The sequence below is a fragment of the Sorex araneus genome, chromosome 7, assembly GCF_027595985.1.
Source record: "Sorex araneus isolate mSorAra2 chromosome 7, mSorAra2.pri, whole genome shotgun sequence".
NCBI classification, from domain to species: domain Eukaryota; kingdom Metazoa; phylum Chordata; class Mammalia; order Eulipotyphla; family Soricidae; genus Sorex; species Sorex araneus.
In genome coordinates, this window is record NC_073308.1 from 34022922 (window position 1) to 34044550 (window position 21629).

Consider the following 21629-nt stretch of genomic DNA (forward strand, 5'->3'; position numbering starts at 1 on the left):
CATCTAGCTTCACTCCTCTTACAGGGTCCCCTGAGCACCACAGGGAACAACCCCCAAGCACTGCTGGGTGTGACCCCCCAAAAAAAACAAAATAAAAAAGACAAAAAAAAAAGGTGCTGGAGCAATAGTACAGCAGCTAGGGTGTTTGCCTTTCGCACTGAGGGCCCAGGTTTGATCCCCGACACCCCATATGGTCCCCCAGGAGTGATCTGAGTGTAGAGCCAAGAGTCAGCCCTGAGAGCAGCCGGTGTACCACCAAAACAAAACAAAAGGCCGAAAACAAAAGAAAACAAGGAGCCCTAAGCAGAATTACCTACTCAAGCTTACACTCATATGGACACAGAAGCAACATGAATAGAACAGAAATGAAACAAATAAGAACACTTATTGGAAGCCCATGTACTCTCAGGGAATGCTAAGAAAACAAAATTATTCATTTTCATTCTCCACACCTGCTAAGGTTTGGGGAATCCCATGTGTGTCCTAATAATAACTATGATCAGAGTTCCTTGCATTCAGACAGCACCTATCATGCAGTGAGTTCACGTTAATCATAAGGAGAAGTACTTAAGGACAAGCACTCCTATGGTCCCATTTCGCAGATGAGAAGACTGGCCAGATCACTGTGACATGCCCACAGCCACAGTACTTGCAGCCTGCAGAGCTGAGACTCAAATCCAGGTGCTCTGACTCTAGAACCTGACTGCTCACCTCTTCTCTGTCCCAAAGTTAAATGATGTGTCCGCCTTGGCAGCATACACCAAAGTTAAATGCAACCAACCTCCAGCCCCCCACGCCTGGATTTTACAACATCCTTTACACCTGAAAGACACTTACCAGGTCAGAACAGATTCACGATAGGGGATAAAAACTCTCTTCCGGTTGGCTTGTTCGGAAAGCGCAGATATCACCTTTCCCAGCGTGAGCAAGGACTTGTTAATACTCACTCCTTCCTGTAGAAAGATGTTTTTAAAGTTTTCATAATTTGAAACAACTGCTGAGCAATCAGCTGACTCCACAACATGTGTCTCCTCATATCACTGTTAAGTAAACATTCCCGTAAACCAGCGACTTTCTTACGATTCAGTATTTGCTCCATCTCTGGAGAAGTTCCATCATCAATGTCTCCAGAAGACAACCCAAGAGCCTCACACGCACCTTCAAGCGATCGCCACTAGTGTGCGCTGTGGAGCAGCGCTCGCTGCCTGCCAGATCGATGAGGTTTATGAGGCTGGTTATCCTGTGATCATGTTCTTCCCCTTCCACAAGCTCTGTCTGTAACAGAGCGACACAAAACCCTTTAATGTCTGTCATCAATACAAGTCTTCAATGCACGACACAAGCCATCCATTTATTTTTGAAACTCCATCTTCTGCAAATCTATGATAAATGATGATGCATCAATATTCCAGAATGCTGCAAGCAGGGATTAGGTTATGCCAACGTTTAAAAAAAAATACTTGAGAGAAAATCTCACAACTACTCATGATATCACCAAAGAAATAACCATGGAGAAAAAAACTTAACATATAAAGGCATTATTGATTTAAAAAAAAAGCAAAATAGTAATACAGTATAAAAAGCAATACAACAACCTAAATAGTAGAGAAAAACTTGAGGAACTCTTAACTATCAGTGGCATATTACATAGCTGAAAACAAAAATGACATTTTGCAAAAAATCTTAATAGCGTGACATTTTAATATATTTTGTATATTTAGTATGGGCTGGAGCGATAGCACTGTGGGTGGGGCGTTTGCCTTGCATGAGGCCAACCCGGGCTCAATTCCTCCACCCCTCTCGGAGAGCCTGGCAAGCTATCAAGAGTATCTCGCTAGCAAGGCAGAGCCTGGCAAGCTACCCGTGAGATATTCGGATATGCCAAAAACAGTAACAACAAGTCTCACAATGGAGACGTTACTGCTGCCCACATGAGCCAATGGATGAGCAACGGGATTGAAGTATGATTATAAGACAGACTGTATACCAAAATGCTTACAGGGATTGGAAATATGGTTGAATTCAGTTCAACTATTTGTTGGAATTTTTTGTCTTTCACTTTCTTAAAAAAAAAAAAACAATTTACGGTCTGGAGTAATATAGCACAGCGGGTAGGGAGTTTGCCTTGCATGCGGCCGATCCAGGTTCTATTCCCAGCATCCCATATGGTCCCCTGAGCACTGTCTCCTGAGTGCAGAGCCAGGAGTTACCTCTGTGCATCGCTGGGTGTGACCCAAAAAGAAAAAAATTTAAGCAAATACAATCATGAACGCCCAACTGGAGCGATAACACAGCGGTAGGGCATTTGCCTTTCTCGCGGCCGACCCATGTTTTATTCCTCCGCCCCTCTCGGAGAGCCTGGCAAGCTACCGAGAGTATCGAGCCCACACGGCAGAGCCTGGCAAGCTACTTTGTGGTGTAGCAACAAGTCTCACAATGAGAGACATTACTGGTGCCCGCTCAAGCAAATCCATGAGCAACGGGATGACAGTGACAGTGACAATCAGGAAAACAGTTCACTTTAAAGGAAGGGCATGCAGGATGAACCAAGAGCCGCGGCACGAGAAGCAGAGCCTCCCGCCTACTGACTGTGATCCTGAGGTCTCCTAACCCATTTTGGCACCAGAGCAGATTCTTGCAGCCATGCATTTTGACTGTGAACTGGACTACAACCTCGTGCAGCCCGGGGAGGGATTTTTTTCCCTCTCCACCCCATTTTTCTGAGTGAAAATGGCGGCAGCGGCAGCAGCCACGCGGTGAGAGCCACCCTCTAAGACCCCTCCACCAGGAGGTAGGACTTTCTTTAGTGACGTAGCCTGTAGGTGATCCTGGGAGGGAGGGTGTTCCCGGCGCGCCTTCCGCCCAGAGATGAACCGAGAGCCGCGGCACGAGAAGTAGAGCCTCCCGCCTACTGACTGTGATCCTGAGGTCTCCTAACCCATTTTGGCACCAGAGCAGATTCTTGCAGCCATCCATTTTGACTGTGAACTGAGCTAAAATATTAGAAACCCAAAACCGCGCGGCCGATATTGCGGCCGCGCGGACTCAAAGTCTTCACTTTTACCAAGGAAGAGAAATTATTAGATGATGCTTATTCAGCAGGCCTGATTGTTGGGGAAAATTTCCAATCAACAATAGTGAGTTCTGTATGGAAATATGAAATGTACTCAATATATAGAGAGAATAATGGGAATATCATCAGCTACTTAGATGGGGGGTGGGGTGGGAGGGGGGTGTATTGGGGTTCTTGGTGGTGGAATGGGTGCACTGGTGAAGGGATGGTGGTTTAATCAGTATTTGACTGTGACTTAAACCTGAAAGCTTTGTATTTTTTTTCTTGTTTTCACGGTGGTTCAATAAAATATTTCTTTAAAAAAAACCAAACTTTTAACATACCAAATTTTATTAACATAGGCAAGACAAAACTGTAATAACTAGGGAAATGAATGTTTAAGTAAAGATTATTAATTCAGAAAAAAAAAAAAAGGAAGGGCATGCAGATGTCACCCAAATCCCTGTGCAGCCTGTGCCTATGTGGCCTAGCACGTGGATCACTTGCATCTCCCCTCTTGAGATGCACATGGGGGCTCTCCCCCCTTTGGAGAAGCCCGTGTTCTCTCGAGAGTGTTACTCACTCTCTTTCCTTCCTTCTTCCTAAAACCTTCTGAATGAACTCTGTTTTTTATTTCAAATTTTAAAAAAATAAACAAAAAGAAAAGACAAAAAGTTCACTTTCTGATATTTGCCCAAATACCGAACAATTACCATATTACTGATAATTCACCCCGATATACTGATGAGAAAAATTGTAAGAATGACATACTATATATTTTAGAACAATGAGGAAAAACTCATCTATACCAAAAGCTATTGCATAACCTCCTGAAATGCAATTGTCTCTAGGGCTGTATCTTTATCACTAATTTAAAGGATAAGAAAAATGGAGCTGGGGGAGAGCTTAAAGGGCTGGAGCTCTTTTTCATGTGCCTCATCTGTGGTTCCCAGCATAATTGGCCCCCTCAACACTGCCCAGTGTGGTTCAAAAACAAGGAAAGAAAAAGGGAAGGAAGGAAGGAAGGAAGGAAGGAAGGAAGGAAGGAAGGAAGGAAGGAAGGAAGGGAGGGAGGGAGGGAGGGAGGGAGGGAGGGAGGGAGGGAGGGAGGGAGGGAGGGAGGAAGGGAGGGAGGGAGGAAGGGAGGGAGGAAGGGAGGGAGGAAGGGAGGGAGGGAGGAAGGGAGAGAGAGAAAGAGAAAAGAAAGAGAAAGAGAGAGAGAGAAAGAGAGAGAAAGAGAAAGAGAGAAAGAAAGAGAGAAAGAGAAAGAGAGAAAGAGAAAGAGAGAAAGAGAAAGAGAGAAAGAGAAAGAGAAAGAGAGAAAGAGAAAGAGAGAAAGAGAAAGAGAGAAAGAGAAAGAGAAAGAAAGAAAAAGAGAGAAAGAGAAAGAAAGAGGGAGGGAGGGGAAAAAAGAAAGGAAAGAGGGAAGAAAGGGAGGGAGAGAAAGAGGGAGGGAGAGAAAGGGAGAGAGAAAGAGGGAGAGAGGGAAGGAGAGGGAAGGAGAGAGAGAGGGAAGGAGAGAGAGAGAGGGAGAGAGAGAGGGAGGGAGAGAGAGAGAGAGAGAGGGAGGGAGGGAGGGAAGGAGAGAGGGGGAGGGGGAGGGGGAAGAGGAGGAGGGGGAAGGGGAGTGGAGGGAGAGGGGGACCACGACAACCCCTCCCGGGCACCCCGGCCGTCCTAGGTGCCTGTCCTAGGTGCCTCATCGAGAGCCCTAGTGAGTATGGGCTAGTGGCCCCATGTGCCACGCCCCAAGGAGCACTGCATCGGGGCGTGTTAGCAACCCCAGTCCTCAGGGGAGGAGTTGGGAGAGAATCAAAGTGACATTTTATAGCATGATAAAGGCTGAAGCACAGACTCTGGTGCAGAGGGCTTGATCCCCAGCAATTTCCTGATCTTCCCCATCACCACCCGGGTGATCCCCGCGGCCCCGGCACTGCTGGGTCCGAGCAGAAGCAGAAATAAGTATCACCGGGAGTGCTGTCGGACCCCCCTGAGCACTGCTCGGGACACATTCCCCCAAAACAACAATTTTAGTAAGAGTAGTAGTAATAAACAATGGAAATAGCAACTTCAGTTCTATCTAGCGAAAAGAACTGTCAACCGGTATATTCAAATAAAACTTCACAGGCCAGGGCTGCAACAGATTGTGCAGCTGGTGGGGCAGTCACCTGGCACACGTCAGTCAGTCCCAGAACAGCCTAGGGTCCCCCCAGCCACGCCACAATTAAGCCCTGAGCAGAGTAGGAGTAACCCTGAAACTGACAGACAACACCCCCGAAATAAACATAAAATTCACACACCAACCCGGTGAAGCTGAACACTTGGAGCTACTATGAGAACGTACCTCTTGGCTCTGCTTTGTGGCCACTCGAGCAAACAAATCTTCACAAAATCTTGGAATTATTCCTGCTTCTTCACTAAATCCCATCATCCTGGAAAATGCATTATGAATAAAAGAGAAGGGAAATTTTTTTCCTTTCGTGGACAAACAGACTGAGAAGATGGGGGAACACGTTAATTCGCATCAATAACTAAGAATCTGGGCTCTCACATCTGCCAGAGTTCAAACCTTCATTTGATTATTTATGAATCCTATGACCTTGGACATGAGACTGAACTTCAGTCAATGTCCATTTCCTCTTCTGTAAAATGGGAAGAGGTAGACCTGTGTAACTCAAGAGGGTTCGGGAAGGCTGAACAGGCCATGAGCACAGTGTTTGGAACAGAATAAAGTCTCAAAGTTACCTACTACTCTATTTCCTTCTATGGCAGGTGTTCTTAGGAGATGGACTTTTTTTTGGTTTTTTGGATCACACCCAGTGATGCTCAGGGGTTACTCCTGGCTCTGTGCTCAGGACTCACCCCTGGCAGCCTCAAAGGAAGCATATGGGATCCTGGGAAATCAAACCTGGGTCAGCCACAGTAAGACCAGGGTCCTACCCACGGTATCATCGCTCCTACCTTTGAGATGCCTTATTGCCTTTTTTTTTTTTTTTTTTTGCTTTTTGGGTCACACCTGGCGATGCACAGGGGTTACTCCTGGCTTTGCACTCAGGAATCACCCCTGGCGGTGCTCAGGGGACCATATGGGATGCTGGGATTCGAACTCGGGTCGGCCGCGTGCAAGGCAAATGCCCTACCCACTGTGCTATTGCTCCAGCCCCTTATTGCCTTATTTTTAATCCTTACAACAGCATTTTCAAGGTAACCTCTCTGGGTTTCTCTCGAGACTAGAAATATAATCTACAATAAAAAGTCAATTGTCACGGCTCCAGGATTCGGGACTGGGACACATCCGAGCCGCGGGGGGGGGGGGCACTGGAGTGGGGTGGCGCCAGCCCAAAACTCCAAGTGGTCCCGGCCTTCGGAAGTCACGCCCTCGACCCACCCTCGGCGCCATCTTGCTGACACAATCCACAGAGAAGTGGCAGGCATTCTGGTGAGCAACGCGGCCCGGACAATGCTCCGGACCCGAATCGGGGCCAGCAACACCGGGGGGCCGGAAGGAGGAGGTGCCACCAGCACACCTTCTCCAGATGGAACCCTGGAGACACTGAGCAGCAACTAACACGGCTCCAGGATTCGGGACTGGGACACATCCGAGCCGCGCGGCCGTGCGACCTTTTCTAAAACCTTAAAACATACAATCTTTGAATGGAAAACTAATTATCAAATGCCTCCTTATTAGGGTTATCTTGTTTGGGGGTATAACTCCCACAACAATAGTGAGTTTTGTGTTGAAATATGGAACGTAATCAAGGTGAAGAGAAAATAAAGTGAAATTCATCAGTTATACAGTTGGGGTGGGGGGCGGGGGGGTATACCGGGGATTTTGGTGGTGGAATATGGGCACTGGTGAAGGGATGGTGTTTGAATACGGTATAACTGAGACATAAACCTGAGAACTCTGTAACTTTCCACATGGTGATAAAATTTAAAAAAAAAATTTTTTTAAAAAAAAAGTCAATTGTGTGTGTGCGTGTGTGCACGTGCACGCAGTTTAATAAACAGAATCTTGCACAAAATCAAACTCATCACTTGCCCAAGTTTGCAAAAATGATATGTGAAATAAATGGCCTGTACTCTTTCCATAAACCACACTGCTTCTCCCAGAATATGATGGAAACATCTCCGGAGAGACACTCTGCAACCCACTTACGTATACGATTTTCCAGACCCCGTCTGACCATAAGCAAAGAGACAGGTATTGAAGCCTTCAAAGGCCCGATCCAGGACTGGTACCCTAGTGTCTCATAGACAGTGCTCTGGCTGGGTAGCCGGGGTGGCATTCATCGAAGGACCAAAAACAAACGTCATAAACAAAATGATAAACTTGTTTCATGTCCGGATGTTCCACTGCTATTTCTTCCCCCTTCTGGAAGACTACTTGAGATGCTTTTTTCCATTTTCTCTCTTGAAAAAGAAGCGCAGAGAAAAAAACCAAGTTATTGTAATTATCTGGAGAATTATATCCACAGAATTCAATAAGCATCATGAAACTATTTAAATATGACATTCCTCCAAGCCAAGAGAAGGTTTCTGTGGCAAATGGTAAATACAGACCAGCAAGAAGTATAGAGTTTCCAGAATATATTTCCTATAACTCCATGTGACCACTCAAGGGAAAACAAATATTTTCTCTCCCTCTCCTTATCCTCTCTCCTCTCCCTTTTTCCCCCTCCCTCTCTTTCTCTCTCCCTCTCTGGGGTTTGAACCCAAGTTTCCTGCCTATAGGGCATGCACTTGACCTCTCAACCACACTTCAATCCAGATTTTTTTGGGGGGTGCTTTTTGGGTCACACTCAATGCTCAGAGGTTACTCCTGATTCTGAACTCAGAAACTACTGGCAGTGCTCGGGGGACCATATGGGATCCAACCTGGGCCGGCCGAGTTCGAGGCAAACATCCTACCCGCTGTACTGTAACCCCAGCCCCACTCCAGATTTCTTATCCAGAAAAGCTGTGCTAGTTTTTGTTTTATTTTGGTGACACACGAGATGGTACTCAGGGCATATTCCTGGCTGTGTGCTCAGGGATCACTCCTGCAGGGCTTGGGGAATTATACGGGGTACCAGGCATCAAGCCCTGGTCAGCCACATGCAAGGCAAGTACCCTTCCCATTGTACTATTTCTCCAACCCCAAAGTGATGCTTTTCTTATAGAATTTTCCAACATTTTCTTTCTCTCTCCATCACCCTTTTTCCCCATTGCACCTTCTGTAACCTACCTGTGCTATTCCAGTTTAAATCTGAAAAACCTGGGCCGGAGTGATAGTATAGTAGGTATGTAAGACTAAGTAGTAAATTTCTTGGTTAGTTGCTGTGTCACTATTAATCCCAGGGGTCTTCCCTCCTCTAGATTATCTACCTTAAAATCGTAGGTCTTAGGGTCAAGAGATAATTGCCTGGTTCAATCCTTGGCACTGTATATGATCCCCTAAGCATCAACAGGAGTAGTCCCTGAGCAGTGCTAGGAGTAAGTCCTAAGCACAGCTGCTGTGGTCCAAACACTCTCCCCATCACAAGAAGAGAAGAGAGAGGAGAGAAGGGAGAGGGCGGAAGGGGTGGGGAGCGTTCCATCTCCAGCACACATATGGTTGCCCGAGCCCACCAGGTGTGATCCCTGAGCACAGAACAGGAGAAAACCCTGAGCACCTCAGGTGTGGTCTAAAAAAAAAAAAATTTAACTTAAAAATACAGGGCAGGAGGGGCTGGAGTGATAGCACAGCGGGTAGGGCATTTGCCTTGCAAGCAGCCAATCCGGGGTCGATTCCCAGCATCCCATAGGGTCCCCTGAGCACCGCCAGAGGTAATTCCTGAGTGCAGAGCCAGGAGTCACCCCTGTGTGTGACCCAAAAAGCAAAAAAATATAAAATAAAATAAAAATACAGGGCAAGAAGTACAGGAGGTAAAGCATTTACCTTGCACATGGCGACCCAGGTTCTATCCCCGGCACTCCATATGGTCCCTGGAGCCCACCAAGAGTTATTTCTGAGTGCAGGACCCAAGAATAACCCCTGAGCATCACCAGGTGTGGCCCCCCCAAATAAATAAAAGGTGTGACATACCTTGTGCTGAAGGGCCGGACACGGACGAACACTGTTACTTGGCTATTCTCCACCTTTAAAGGTTCTCTCTCTGCCAAGAATTTCTCAGCAGCGGTTTCTTCATCCAGACCGAGTGTCTCCATCTGAGAGGGATGGAGGAATTTGGGTCAGCTGGGCCTCCTGCAAGGCAAACGCCCTACCTGCCGCGCTATTGTTAAACTGAGAAAAATACAAAAAACAAACAAAAAAACCCAACAACTCCCACTGTGAAAGTAAGTTCCCAGAAGACTATCTTAAATATTGTCACACTCTCAACCAAAATAAATTGTTTCCACACAGATTAAGACAAGGCTCTGCACTTAGGATCATCAACAAATATTACAACAAATATTATGTCTAGTGATAGAGAAGCCCCCTGTTATGTGCTAGACCCTCTGACACTAGGAATTTCAAAGATAAGATCCCTTTTGTTCCCTCAGAAAGCCCATATATAATAGATCAAATACACTAAGCAACCAAAAGCTGTGAAGTGAACATCAGCAAAAATAAAGCTGAGCTGGGGGAGGGAATCGACTCAGGTAGTGCTACAGACATCATGGAGTGCCCGGGACCAAACCCAGAGACTGCACCCAGGATTCCTACGTTCCACATGATGCAAAGCATGCAGACCACCATCACCTGTATCTGCATTAAAGTTTGAAGGGGAGCAGCTGTGGAACAGAGAACTCTAGCCCATGGGACAGCCAACTGTGTTGTATTTGTTTTCCTGACAATTGCATGAGTGATTCTATCTTGCAAAGTGAGGCTTGTTCAAACTACTCCCAAGTACTGTTACTACTGTTACTAAGAAACTGACTCACCACAGGAGTAGTGTGTGTATGTGTGTGTTTCCAGTAAATCTTTTAAAGTTCTAAATAAATAGCACGATCCTTACGCAACTTTTCGAGAGTTTTAAGCTCCTCCCGCAAGCCCCTAAACTGCAACTGTAGAATCTTCCCAGTAATGGAAATAAGTGGCACGGTCACAGACAAATGCTGAAATTCCTCTACAGCTGAAAGCTGTTTTGCACGAACAGAGTCGGGGGTCGTTTTGGGGGGAACCTCGCCGTCCGGTTTAAGGGGAGAGGGGCTGGCCTGAAGACGAGGGACACACGCCACCCCACCCGCAGCAAATCACCCCAGCCACCAAGCCCCGGCCGGCCTGGCTCCCGGCTGTGACAGCTTAGCGTACCTCTCCAAGCCGCTCTGGGCGGAACGGCACCGGCACCGGGTGCACGGCGGGGGCCCGGCGGCGCTGGAATCCGGGGTCCGAGCCGGACGGGGAGTGGAGTCAGCGGTCGCTCAGAGACAAACAGCCCGCACGGCCCCCGCAGCAAGCACCGGGACTGCGCCTCTCCTCGGGGTGCCCTTCGAGAAAGGCCCCAAGCCACGCACCGTAAGCACCAGCGGCTCCCGCGGCGGCCGCGATTTGAACGCGAGCGCCGCCTTCTGATTGGCTGTTGGGGTTGCGACAGGGCCGCACCCTCGCTTCCTCCCGCCCCCCGGAAGCAACGGTGATTGGACCGCTGGGAATCTAAACAGACATGCCGCCCCGCCCTCATCTCCTAGACGACAGGTCCCGCCCCCCCACCCCCGCCCTGCTCAGTTAAGTAGAGCTTGAGTCTCTTTAAGTTCCTGTTTGTGGACAGAAAATCGCTGGGAGGCAGGACTTCCGAACAATGCTTGCAAGGCCTCCCCACCCCAGATTTAAACACCAAACAAAAACCAAACATAGAAAATGAGAATAACTGCGTCAGGAAGGTGGGATTCTGGACGGGATCTTTAAAACCCTGAAATGGATGTTAAGTGTGAAGATTCTCATTGATCCCCAATAAAAAAGGAGCATGGTCTATAACCAAAACATCAAAAACCTGGCATTGTAAAAATGATCATTTTCCCACAAGTGCATCAGACCAAGAACATTTTCTCGTGCTTCTGCTGGAAAGCATGGGCATAGGACATGTAGACTGAAACTGTTTTACATGGAGATTGTTCCTTTAATCCTGAAAAATCTGATGAAGGTGGTATCTCCAGCTCAGAGATAACAGAAATGGCAGAGTTTATAATAAACGTGTGAAAGATCCAACCAAGTAGCAAGTGGTGTGATTAGAATTACAAAACCAATGTCATGAGATTTAACCCAGTGCTGTTGTTGTTTGGAGCTTATTGGTCTTGTTTTGTGTGTTTTGGATTACAGGGTTGTTTACTTGGTAGGTTTTGAATCTGGGCTGGGCATGGGTAGTTCCAGGCAGTCCCTGTGGATCATGGATGCCAAGATCCAGCTGGCCTCTTGCAGGCAAAGTGGCACTCAGTCAGATTTTGAAACATGAGGTGCTAGATGTGAAAAACAATTTTTTTTGAAACATGAAAAAAAAATGCTTTTTTTTTTTTTTTTTTTGCTTTTTGGGTCACACCCGGCAATGCACAGGGGTTAATCCTGGCTTTACACTCAGGAATTACTCCCGGCGGTGCCCAGGGGACCATATGGGATGCTGGGAATCGAACCCGGGTCGGCCGCGTGCAAGGCAAACGCCCTACCCGCAGAATGCTTTTTGCAGTGAGTGAATTGAACCCAAGGCTTCACACCCTCCAGGCAAGGACACCTATGTAGGGCTACATTCGCACTCCTATTGTTAATTTGAAAGAAATTATATTGGGCTAAATGGTTGGCAGCCCACTCCTGACTTTTGTAACCTCGCTTTGTTCTGCTTCTGCAACCATGCTTATGCCCCTGAACTGTATATAACAATGTACTATGCCTAGGTCCTGTCACATACATCCTGACATCTGCCTGTTGGTTGAGCTGGGATTCACGTACGTGCCTAAAAGACAGGGACCCGCTCACAGAAGGAGTTGCTGAGAACAAGGAGTCCAGATAGTGACTCCGGTCCCACGGCCCAGCAGATAGTGACTCCGGCCCAGCAGATAGCGATTCTGGCCCAGCAGATAGTGATTCGGCACAGCAGATAGTGATTCTGACCCAGCAGATAGTGATTCTGGCTCAGCAGATAGTGATTCTGGCCCAGCAGATAGTGATTCTGGCACAGCAGATAGCGATTCCCGCCCTGCAGATAGTGATTCTGGCCCAGCAGATAGTGATTCTGGCTCAGCAGATAGTGATTCTGGCCCAGCAGATAGTGATTCTGGCCCAGCAGATAGTGATTCAGCACAGCATATAGTGATTCCCGCCCTGCAGATAGTGATTCTGGCACAGCAGATAGTGATTCTGGCCCAGCAGATAGTGATTCAGCACAGCATATAGTGATTCCCGCCCTGCAGATAGTGATTCTGGCCCAGCAGATAGTGATTCAGCACAGCATATAGTGATTCCCGCCCTGCAGATAGTGATTCCGGCCCAGCAGATAGTGATTCTGGCTCAGCAGATAGTGATTCTGGCCTAGCAGATAGTGATTCTGGCTCAGCAGATAGTGATTCTGGCCCAGCAGATAGTGATTTGGCACAGCAGATAGTGACTCGGCCAAGCAGATAGTGATTCCGGCCCAGCAGATAGTGATTCCGGCCCAGCAGATAGCGATTCTGGCACAGCAGATAGCGATTCCCGCCCTGCAGATAGTGATTCTGGCCCAGCAGATAGTGATTCTGACCCAGCAGATAGTGATTTGGCACAGCAGATAGTGATTCGGCCAAGCAGATAGCGATTCTGGCACAGCAGATAGCGATTCCCGCCCTGCAGATAGTGATTCTGGCCCAGCAGATAGTGATTCTGGCCCAGCAGATAGTGATTCTGGCACAGCAGATAGTGATTCTGGCCCAGCAGATAGTGATTCAGCACAGCATATAGTGATTCCCGCCCTGCAGATAGTGATTCTGGCCCAGCAGATAGTGATTTGGCACAGCAGATAGTGATTCTGGCCCAGCAGATAGTGATTCTGGCACAGCAGATAGTGACTCCGGACCAGACCTCCGGTCCCACGGCCCCTGAAGCAGAGCCCAGATAGCGACCCCGGTCCCACGGCTCCACAGATAGCGACGCAGGACCTAGATAATGGTTCCGGACACGCGGATCCGGAGATAGTGGCTCCGGACAAGACTACGTGACTACGTGACTGGCCCAGAGGACTCAACTCAAGCCCTATAAAAAGACTGCCCTAACTAGCACAGACAGCTGCATCCACCTGAGGTGCAGCCCCAACATGTTGGTCTGAATAACCTTTTTCCTTGCAAGAGACTGCCCGGCTAGCTCGTCTCTCTTTCTTGCGGCTCCGGACCCAACATTTGGAGGTTCCACCGAGATTTGCCCAGAAGGGCCCGGACGTCGCAGAGACAGACACCCCGGGGTGGTAAGTGTAAGCGAGCTTTTCTTTTTTAGTGGCCACTCTGGTTTCTGTCATACGACCCGGTTTGGGGTCATTTTGACCGCCCGCGTCGTGTCTGATCTGGTTTGTCTGAGAGCTCTTGGTGGATCATCTGTTGTGACTGGAGGTGAGGCCTACAGGCTGCGACCATCCCCGGTCACTACCCAGGGAGACGTCCCGTGGGCATTTTGGAGGACCCATTTCATTGGTGTCCGTCTGGTATTGATCCACCGTGGAAGTCACACTTTTGCCTAGGCTGCTGACACATCGGCCATTATTTTATTTTTCTGTGTGCGTCAAGGATCCTTCCTGCCTTACTGATCTTATTACTGTTTCTCTCTCCCTTCTAAAGGAAGGCAGTCTATCCCTACGGTTGATAGGGAGAGACTAGCTCTCTGCCTCAGAAGTAGTCTTGACCTTAAAATGGTAACATCTGACAACCTCAGGTTTCAACAACTTTGACATAACTTGTTTTACCAGCGTATATCCAAAAAAGCGCTTTCTTGACCTGTTTTTAACAAGCAGGAAACTGGCTGGTCAGGCAGAGAAACGAGGGAGCAGTGTTTCCAATCGGCCGATAGGGCTCAATTTGCCCTGGGGACTGCTCTTTCCTTTCTCTGTCTATCAGTTTTCTCCCTGCCGTTTTTGAAGGGTCAGATTGATCGATCAACTGCAGACCTGTGCACAAGCACGAGTGGTGTTTTAGTGAACTTAGTGTCTGTCTGTCTGTCTGTGGAACACTCGAGTGTTAGAGCTAGTTTGAAGTCAGTGATTCTTAGACCTGGGCAAACAAAATCAAGGGTGGAGGCTCTTTCTGTATTTGAACGCAGGTCTGTATGGTGGAATTGTTTAAAGTTAGAAAGCTCATGATTTGAACTAAGGTACGAGAACTAATGAACTTAAGTCAAAGAAGGTTTTACTGTGTTTCACAAAAATTGATGGTCCAAAGGTCTTATGCTATTATATCAGTGTATATATTTGTATCTGCACTGGATTAGAATTATTTGACCTAGAGGATCTTGTGAGTTGAAGTAATTGTGATCTGTGAAAACAGGTTCAAAGAGTAATGCTTCGGTTTAAAATATTATTTTCTAGAATTGCAAAATTGGTTGAAAAACTTATTGTACCTGTGTTTTATTTGATCTCTGAGACTTCTGGTAACAACTTTTTCTTTTTTTTTTTTTTTTTTTTTTTTCTTTTTGGGTCACACCCAGCGATGCTCAAGGGTTACTCCTGGCTTTGCACTCAGGAATTACTCCTGGCAGTGCTTGGGGGACCATATGGGATGCCGGGGATCGAACCCGGGTCGGCCGCGTGCAAGGCAAACGCCCTACCCGCTGTGCTATCGCTCCGGCCCCTTCTGGTAACAACTTTTTAAAGCTACTTAGCTTAGGGTTATAAGGGGTTAATCTCAGATGTCGGCTTGGGAGTTTTTAAAGATTTTCCCTGAATCTACCCATCCCCCTGCATTCCCAGCTCAGCAAGCTCTGCCTCAGTCAGACTGGATATCCAGACCCTCCCTAACCTCAACAATGAATTCTAATCACACTTTTGCCCAGCAGGTAAGACTTGCTAATTCAGTTTCTTAACTCTTCCAGGTATCTGGTTCTTGCAACTTTGTAAATGAGAGAGGGCGTGGGAAAATCTGAGGAACATACAAAAAGGAAATAGTGGGAAACCTCCTTGTAGGAGGAAAAGTCTATGCTTATATTTTAACAGATAACACCTACTAATGTACTCTGATCCTGCTATGGCTTCATCTGGAGTAAACTTCATCTTCCTGGTACTGACCCAGACTCCACAACCCTCCAAACTTCAACCTCAAACAGATCTCAGCTGGAAGACATAAGGAAATCTGAGGAAGAGTCAGCAACACAGGACTCCTATGGGGAAGGACAGGCTGAATTGGCCTGAGGACTTAGTCTGGGACTTACAGTATCAACGTAATCCTGATCCTCAAAGAACTTAGTGCACAAGTGTGAAATCCTTACTGTTTCATGGTGATCTATGAGTGTTCAAAAGATGTCTCTGGTTAATTTCTAATGTAAAGTGAACCTTTGCCCAGTGAATATGTTGTAAGAACTTTAGTTGTAATCATCTTTAAAACTTTTGAATATCTGTAGAACTAATGTAATGCTTTTTGAAATAGTACTCCAGAGTAGTTTTGTCATCTTAAACGAGATGATTGGTAACCAGTGTTCAAATTTGGGAGATTATGTTGTACTAAGTTAAGTAAAACAAGAGTTTAAAGTCGTGGGATAACTATAAAGAATATAGATGTATGTCTAAAGTCAGAAAGATAATGGATGCAGATATCATCAGTTGGGAAAAGAAAAGGAATCCTGTTAAAGTGAGGTTGACCTTTTTGGTAGGGCCTATGGAGATGATATTGGATGGATTGACTGGACTCCCAGTACAGTGCTCTTATTAATGGGAAGTCAAGGTTTTCAACATGGGATTGAATGGGTTGAATATGATGTTAAATTGTACACTTTTTCTCTACAGATTTTAGCTTCTTTGACAGGACCCACAACAAATGGGTGTGTTGCATCTCACTGTGAGTAAAGTGAAATGTTTTTCTCTTCTTTATACCTTCAGTATGTTTTTGATGCTTTATGGCACCATGTTGGTTTGCATAAATCCAGATAAGTCTTTCCTCTCTGTAATGGGGTCTACCCCTTATGCAGACAGGAAAATCAGTTATGGGACCCCAAAGCCCTCTTTCAGGGAAACAGTCAAGGGATTGGTCTAAATGACAGGAGCAGGTATTTAACAGGTACTGTTTCAAGTACCCTACAAACCTCAGGGAGACCCTAGAGGCCGGCTGGCTCAAAGAAAGAATGGAAATCACCACTGTATGGAGAGTGAATCTATGTGACTGACACAATCTGGGCCTACTCAGCATCAAGAAAAACCCTGGAAACCAGGATCTCTTAGCCCTGAAGAAGGGAGGGGATGGACTCCTTTCTGTCAGGATGCATCTACGGAAAAGGCCACCTCCAGTTCAACCTGAAGGCTTGAGGCCATCCAGTTCATCGTGGGACACTTTTGGCCAGGCTTGGGTAATTCTGACGTGCTGTAAGATTAATGCCATTATTGGTATGCTTCCTGTCTTTAGCCAACCCCCAGGACTTCTCAGTAAATAACTGGGGTACCCCAAATGGAGAGTTTTCCAATCTTGCTGTATTTATGCAAAAGAACAAGTCAGATTTGTTAAGCCATCAGGCAAATTTTAAAATGAAGGTGGAGAGAACTAGAATTTTAACAGCTCTTAATTCTTGTTCCATCATGGGATTAATACCCCATCCAGAGAATGCTCATCTAAGATACTCTGCAAAAGAGGAACAATAGGCATTGGAACAAGGTTTTCAAAAGGGAATTGATAAAGGGTTACACTAAGCTTCCAACACTAGTGAAAGCCATCTTTCATGGGAAGGAACTCAGAGCTGTGCTTTCTGTTTCATTAATGAACCTAGTGGAAATTCTGGGCTTCCTTTCCTAACACTTGTTCAGCATCAAGGAACTCACCAAGGAGAGGATTGACAACTTGACTTGCAAATGATCAAACACTCATTCAAGGTATAAATATCTACTGGTTCCAATTGATAGCTTCAGTGGATGGGTAGCTTTTCCAACCTGAGAAGTGGCATGGTGCTTCTAGGTCACTAGAAAAATCTGGACTTAGGAAGTCATTTTCTATCAACCATGGGTGAAGCAGTTATTCTTTTCCATTGTTTTTATGACAGAAATGGGTATGGCATTATGTTGCTTTGGTTTCTGTTGCTTTAACTCTTATGTTCTAAGACAGCAAACTATTTTGTCCTTACTAGGTCAGAAAGGACCTTCCACATCTCCAAGGTCTGATCATTTCAAAGTGCCATCCCTCAGATCTGATCTTTTCTTTCAGATAACTTCAAGATCCCTAACAGTTCATTGCCTGGGGCCCACTAAACTAAGGTAGCATGAGGTTTCACCCCTTGTGCAGGCAGGGTCTGCGCCCCTCTGTCAGCATGAAGCAGCTTCAGAAGATGGATCGCCAACCATTTTCCCCTTAAAGATCTAAGGTGGTGAAATCTCTAGGGGGTAATATGATGTAGGCAGGTACATAGGGAAAGGCCCTTGGCAAATGAAACAGATTAATAAAGTCTCTGGGAAGGAGAATCCTGAGTCTGACCCCTGTGGATACAGAAAACAGACCTGATAAGACCTTCAGCAGACCCTGAGGAGGTTGGACCCCTCCCCATGAAGTTCCTGGAATTCTATCGACCTCTCCCTTAATCTGATTAAAATGTGATCCAGCCTAAAGAAGACCCAGCCTCACTGGTAACCTCCTTAGAAACAGACTTAACATCACCTTCACCGAGTCTGGACGGAGGCTGGAAAACCTGCCCTTCTGGTTGAGAGGGGGGATATGGGGACTGCGCCTACACACTCCTGGTAGGCAGTGGGGTTTCGGGTTTGCCATAAAGCTACGAGTAATGGAGCACACTGAGGTTGTAGGACCTAATAGGATCCTCCGGCCAGATAGATCGTCCCTGACCCCCCCGCAAGCCCTCCACTACGCCGGCTCCGTTTCCCACCTCTGTCTCCTCAGCCTTTACCACCCTGGGACCCTGGACCTGGGCTTCACAGAGAAACCCCTCTTCCTTACCGGTCATGCTTTCTCTTATAAAAGGAGCCTATGCTATCCTGAATGTCACTCAGCCTAATCTGGCGGCCTCCTGTTGGCTGTGTCTGACAGCCTCGCCGCCCTATTATGAAGGGGTAGCCGTCAGTACAGAACCCAGGACTGTCCAAGCCTGCGATTGGACAGCCCAGCCAAGTCTGACTTTGACAGCAGTGCAGAGTAAGGGTACCTGCATCGGAAATGCCGCATCAAATCCAGGACTCTGTAATCAGACGTGGACTTTGCCAAATAGGACTGATGGGACCAGACTCTATTTATCACCAGGAGAGGGGCTCTGGTGGGCTTGCAGCACGGGACTTACTCCATGTGTATCTTTGGCTGTCTTCAACCCTGGAGCGCACTCTTGTGTTGCCGTGCGCATCCTCCCGCATCTTCTCTACCATAGTGCTGAGGATTTTGAGGCCCACTTTGTGATGACCCACCACTTGCAAAAACGGGAACCCGTCTCGATAACCTTGGCTGTCATTTTAGGCCTCGGAGTAGCGCAGGGATCGGTACAGGTATAGGGGCCCTCAGTTACAGTGCTGTTCAATACCAACAGCTGCAGGCCGCTGTTGATCAAGACCTCAGGGATCTGGAAACCTCTATCACTGCCCTCAAGGACTCCCTTAATTCCTTAGCTGAAGTTGTTCTCCAAAATAGGAGAGGTCTGGACCTCCTCTTCCTTAAGGAAGGAGGCCTATGCGTGACCCTGGGAGAGGAATGCTGCCTCTACACAGATCGCTCTGGAGTAGTAGAGGAGTCTATGGGGGCCCTTAGGAAACAATTGGAAGCCAAATAGCGAGAGAGGGAAGCGGGGAAAGGGTGGTATGAAACCTGGTTTGCACAATCCCCTTGGCTCACCACCCTTGTGTCCGCCCTGGCTGGACCGCTAACTCTCCTACTTCTGATTATAGGACCATGTGTCATCAATAGGCTGATAGCCTTCTTTCAGGAAAGAATCGGGCAAGTCAAATTGATGATGATACATCAGCAGTACACTCCCCTCCCCTTAAATAGTGACCATGAAAGTGTGATGTAATCTTTAAGATTAAAGATAGTATCAAAGAAAAGGGGGGAATGTTAAGTTGAAAGAAATTTTATCGGGTTAAATGGTTGGCAGCCCACTCCTGACTTTTGTAACCTCGCTTTGTTCTGCTTCTGTAACCATGCTTATGCCCCTGAACTGTATATGACAATGTACTATGCCTGGGTCCTGTCACATACATCCTGACATCTGCCTGTCGGTTGGGCTGGGATTCACGTATGTGCCTAAAACATAGGGACCCGCTCACAAAAGGAGTTGCTGAGAACAAGGAGCCCAGATAGTGACTCCGGTCCCACAGCCCAGCAGATAGTGATTCCGGCCCAGCAGATAGTGATTCCAGCTTTTTCCTTGCAAGAGACTGCCCGGCTAGCTCATCTCTCTTTCTTGCGGCTCTGGACCCAACACTAGAACTACCTCTGCCAGATGAGGTTGCTTCCAGCACCGCCCCTCAGGCACTGGGAGTCCCTACTAGGTGAGCAAGCCTGCAACTGCAAGGCAACTAAAGGCACAGCCCCAGAGAGCACTGCCGCAAGCGATGACCCCAAGTCATCACAACAACAATTAAAATAATACTAATAATAGTGGGCTAGACTATCATCGCAACAACAATAAAAATAATACTAATAATATAGTCCAGCCCACTATTATTAGTATTATTTTTATTACTGTTGCGATGACTTGGAGTACCTAAAGCAGCACACATGTATTTGGTTTTAACATACTTGCTTGAATTCTCTTATATACATTCTTCGTCCCTCTAGGAAAGCCTGGCAAGCTACCAAGAGTATCCTGCCTGCAGGGCAGAGCCTGGCAAGCTCCCTGTGGTATATTCTATATGCCAAAAATAGTAACAAAAAGGGGTCTCATTCCCCTGACCCTGAAAGAGCCTCCAATATGGCACTGTTGGGAAGGACGAGTAAGGAGAGGCTGCTAAAATCTCAGGGCTGGGATGAACAAAGACGTTACTGGCTCCCACTTGAGCAAACCGATGAACAACAAGATGACAGTGATACCAATCATAGCACTAATAAGGGGAGGACAAGAGGAGAATAAAGAAAATAAATCATTAGAAAACATTCAGAAAAAAAAATTCCCATCAATAAGGACTCTAGTCAGAGATTGTAAATGAATAATGGGGGCGTGGAGTGGGGTTGGTTCACAAATAGTGGTACTCAGGGGTACTCAGAGAATCAAAGTGAGTGTGTGTGTGGAGGGGGGAGAAGGGGGAGGAGTGGCAAGCATCTTACTTTCTGTTTTGTCTCTCCAGTCTTCAATAGCATTTTTTAGACAGCAGAGTGTATAGCTAATGGAAATGTTTTCAATGGGAGAGTAAGGGGAACCAGTAATATTAAAAAAAATGATAAAATACCTTCAAGTTCACTGCAAAGATTATCCCAGAGGGTAAGCAGCTGACTCAGGTTCAATTCCTCACACTATATATAGTCCCCTGAGCACCAATAGGAGTGATCCCTCAGCACCTAGCCAGAGCGCAGAGTCAGCTCTTGATCACACCATATGTGGCTAAATCCCTACCCAAATAAACAAACCAAAATTTAAAATGAAGACCATTCTAAAATGTAGTTAAAACAAAGTTATAAAGAAACCACTAGAAAATAGAATGTAAGTTGGGAGTGGGAGAAAAATCAGAAAAGAAAATAGAATGTAAGTATTTAGGAGCAAAAACATATCAAGTAAGTAACTTCTAGAAACAGCTTTTATAAAGCATATATAATGATGTATGAGAAGAACCATAAATATATTCATGCCCTTTGACCTAGTGAGTGTACCACAAGTGTTCAACCATAAGAGAATTATTCACATCATTCTAAGTGAGGGGGAAGTGACCTACTCTCTTTTGTTGTAGTTTTGTTTGGGGGCCCATACCTGCAGAGTTACTCTCGGCTCTGCACTCTGGAATCACACCTGGCAATGCTCATTATCAGTGTCTCATAAGGGGACCGTATGAGATTCCAGGAATCAAATCCAGGTTGATATCAACTCTACCCACTGTGCTATCTCTACAGCCTCCCGCAAATGACATATTCTGAAGCTGGAGAGATAATACATCAAGTAGCGCACTTGTCTTGCACAGAGTCAACCCAGGTTCAATACCCAGCAACCCATATTGCCCTCCAAGAACCGCCAGGAGTAATTTGTGAATGTGGAGCCAGGAGTAACCCTGAGCACTATATGTTATGGCCCCAAAATCAGAATAAAGGAAAAACTTAAACAACAAATTCTTTTTTTGATTTGTTTTGTGGGCCATACCCAGCAGTGCTCAGGGCTTACTCTACTCTGCACTCAGAGCTCACTCCTGGGGTTCAGGGGACCACAGGGAGTGTGGGGTTGAACCCAGGTTGACCTCCTGCAGGGCAAGTGCCTTTGATGCTTTACTAGCTCTCTGGCTCAAAAAAAGAAAATTTTGTCACAACTATTAAGTACCCATTAAATTTATAATTACAT

At 46.6% G+C, this 21629-nt stretch overlaps 1 long non-coding RNA gene across 1 annotated transcript; it reads right to left on the reverse strand.

Moving 5' to 3' along the window:
• Window positions 1–848: 848 nt before the first annotated feature.
• LOC129406479 (uncharacterized) lies at window positions 849–5484 on the reverse strand. The gene is made up of 3 exons (XR_008631023.1): window positions 5397–5484; window positions 1159–1275; window positions 849–953 (listed from the first exon to the last, which is right to left on the reverse strand). It is a non-coding gene; the product is annotated as an uncharacterized LOC129406479 (long non-coding RNA).
• Window positions 5485–21629: the final 16145 nt, after the last annotated feature.